The sequence below is a fragment of the Oryctolagus cuniculus genome, chromosome 3, assembly GCF_964237555.1.
Source record: "Oryctolagus cuniculus chromosome 3, mOryCun1.1, whole genome shotgun sequence".
Taxonomy (NCBI): domain Eukaryota; kingdom Metazoa; phylum Chordata; class Mammalia; order Lagomorpha; family Leporidae; genus Oryctolagus; species Oryctolagus cuniculus.
The window spans coordinates 45,379,838-45,383,273 of record NC_091434.1 but is presented as its reverse complement, the minus strand read 5'-3'; the positions used below and the strand labels follow the sequence as shown (position 1 = coordinate 45,383,273).

At 39.1% G+C, this 3,436-nt stretch overlaps 2 pseudogenes; both read right to left on the bottom strand.

Moving 5' to 3' along the window:
* Positions 1 to 402: 402 nt before the first annotated feature.
* Positions 403 to 1,116, bottom strand: LOC138849160 (elongation factor 1-alpha 1 pseudogene; annotated as a pseudogene).
* Positions 1,117 to 1,217: 101 nt separating this feature from the next.
* Positions 1,218 to 2,022, bottom strand: LOC100345757 (elongation factor 1-alpha 1 pseudogene; annotated as a pseudogene).
* Between the last annotated feature and the right edge of the window lie 1,414 nt (positions 2,023 to 3,436).

Sequence of the window (3,436 nt, the reverse complement as noted above, 5' to 3'; positions counted from 1 at the left end):
TTGTAGTTATTTTAAATGGGATTGATTTTAGAAGCTCTTTCTCAGCCATGACATTGTATACACAAAGGCTATTTATTTTGTGTTTTATCATTATATCCTGCCATTTCTGCAAGCTCTTTTATGAATTACAATACTCTTAGTGCAGTCTTTTGGACCTCCTATATATTATATATAGAGAGAATCATGTTATCTACAAATTGGAATAGTTTTTCTTCATCCTTCCCTATTTGTATCACTTTGATTTATTTTTTTTATTTTTTTTCTCATTAAACTTTGTTTTAATGGGTCTCAAAATTCTGTGACAGATTTTTGGTCAAGTTGTTTCCATTAAAAAGTACTGATTTTAAAAACTAATAACTAAAAACTGCCACACACACACACAAAAAAATGGTCCACAAAACATTCTCCTTTCCTTCTGAAGGTTTTACGATGCATTGTTATCATTAACCAGTCTTTTACTATTAAACTTAAATGGCCAATTGAGACAAACAGTTCTGAGACTGTTCTTCCACCACTGATTAAGACTGGGGTGGCAGGTATTAGGGATAATATTCATTTAGCCTTCTGAGCTTTCTGGGCAGACTTGGTGACCTTGCCAGCTCCAGCAGTCTTCTTGTCCACTGCTTTGATCACTCCCACAGCAACCGTCTGTCTCATATCACGGACAGCAAAATGACCCAGAGGAGGATAGTCAGAGAAGCTCTCAACACACATGGGCTTGCCGGGAACCATATCAACAATGACAGCATCACCAGATTTCAAGAATTTAGGGCCATCTTCCAACTTCTTTCCAGAATGATGATCAATTGTTTCCTTCAGCTCAGCAAACTTGCAAGCAATGTGAGCTGTGTGACAATCCAGTACAGGGGCATACCCAGCACTGATCTGACCTGGATGGTTCAGGATGATCACCTGAGCAGTGAAGCCAGCTGCTTCCATTGGTGGGTCATTTTTGCTGTCACCAGCAACGTTGCCACGACGAACATCTTTGACAGACACGTTCTTGACATTGAAGCCCACATTGTCCCCAGGAAGAGCTTCACTCAAAGCTTCATGGTGCATTTTGACGGACTTGACTTCAGTTGTGACATTGACTGGAGCAAAAGTTACCACCATGCCAGGTTAGAGAACACCAGTCTCCACTCGGCCCACAGGGACAGTGCCAATACCACCAATTTTGTAGACATCCTGTAGGGGCAGACGCAGAGGTTTGTCAGTTGGTCTAGTTGGTGGAAGGATGCAATCCAGGGCTTCAAGTAGTGTGGTTCCACTGGCATTGCCATCTTTGCGGGTGACTTTCCATCCCTTGAACCACGGCATATTAGCACTTGGCTCCAGCATGTTGTCACCGTTCCAACCAGAAATTGGCACAAATGCTACTGTGTCAGGGTTGTAGCCAATTTTCTTAATGTAGGTGCTGACTTCCTTAACGATTTCCTCCTATCTCTTCTGGCTGTAGGGTGGCTCAGTGGAATCCATCTTGTTAACACCAACAATTAGTTGTTTCACACCCAGCATGTAAGCCAGAAGGGCATGCTCACGGGTCTGCCCATTCTTGGAGATACCAGCTTCAAATTTCCCGACACCAGCAGCAACAATCAGGACGGCACAGTCAGCCTGAGATGTGCCTGTAATCATGTTTTTGATGAAGTCTCTGTGTCCTGGGGCATCAATGATAGTCACGTAATACTTGCTGGTCTCAAATTTCCACAGGGAGATGTCGATGGTGATACCACGCTCACGCTCAGCTTTCAATTTATCCAAGACCCAGGCATACTTGAAGGAGCCTTTTCCCATATTGGCAGCCTCCTCAAATTTTTCAATGGTTCTTTTGTCGATGCCACCACATTTGTAGATCAGATGGCCAGTGGTGGTGGACTTGCCCGAATCTACGTGGCCAATGACGACGATGTTGATGTGAGTCTTTTCCTTTCGCATTTTGGCTTTGATTTAGCGGTGGTTTTCACGACACCTGTGTTCTGGCGGCAAACCCGTTGCAAAAAAAGGACTTTGATTTATTTTTCTTGCCTGGTGGCTAAAACCCAGGACTATATTGAATAGCAATGGTGAGAGTGGACATCCTTGTCTGACTACAGATCTTAATGGGAATGCTTCCAATATTTCCCCATTGAACAAGAAGCTGGCTGTTGGTTTCTCGTAGATTGGCTTGATTGTCTAGAGGAATGTTCCTTCTTCCATACCCAATTTGCTTAAGGTTTTTATCATGAAAGGATGTTGTATTTGATTAAATGCTTTCTCTGCATCTATTGAGATAATAATATGTTTTTTATTCAGTTTGTTAATGTGATATATCACACTAATTGATTTGTGATATTTGAACCATTCTTGCATTTCAGGGATAAATCCCACTTGGTCTGGGTGAATGATCTTTCTAATGTGTGGTTGGATTCAATTGGCTAGTATTTCACTGAGGATTTTTCGTCTACATTCATCAGGGAAATTGTCCTATTGTTATCTTTCTCTGTTGTACCATTTTCTGATTAGAAATTAAGGTGATGCTGGCTTCATAGAAGGAGTTCTGTAGAACTCTTTCCCTTTCAATTGTTTTGAATAGAGAAAAATTGGAACTAGTTCTTTTTTAAATGTACGATAGACTTTAGCAGTGAAGCCATCTCATCCTGGAATTTTTTTTTTTTTTTGTTAGGAGGATCTGCATTTTTATTCAATCTCTGTCTTGAGTATTGGTCTCTTTAGGTTTTCTATGTATTCATGTATCGATTTTGGTCAATTTTATGTGTCTAGGAATCTTTCTGTTTTTTCTAGGTTTCCCAGTTTGTTGACATACAGCTCTTTGTAGTAATTCCTGATGATTCTGTTTATTCCTGTGGTATCTGTTGCTACGTTTCCTTTATTATCTCTGATTTTATTGAGTCTTACCCCTTTTTTTTTGTTTGTTTTGGTTAGTTTGGCAAATGGTGTATCAAGTTTTTTTTTATTTTTTCAAAAATCAGCTCTTCATTTCACTTATCTTTTGTGTTTTTTGGTTGTTTCCTTTTTATTTATTGTCTATTTTCATTATTCATTCTTACTACTAGTTTTGGGTTTGGTTCATTGTTGTTTCTGTAGACCCATGAGATGCATTGATAGCTCATTTGTTTGGAGCCTATCCAATTTATTGATGTATGCATCAATTGCTATAAAATTCCCTCTTAATACTGATATTGCTTTGTTCTATAAGTTTTGATATATTGTAACATCATCTTCATTCATTTTCAGAAATTCTTTGATTTCTATTTTTATTTCTTCTATGACCCTTGTTCATTCAAGAGCATGTCCTTCAGTCTCCATAGGTTTGCATAAGCTCTAGAGATTCTTGAGTTGCTGATTTCTGGCTTCATTCCATTGTGGTCAGAAAAGTTGGATTTTTTTTTTCAATTTTTTTGAATATGCTGAGTCTCGCTTTATAACCTAGCAT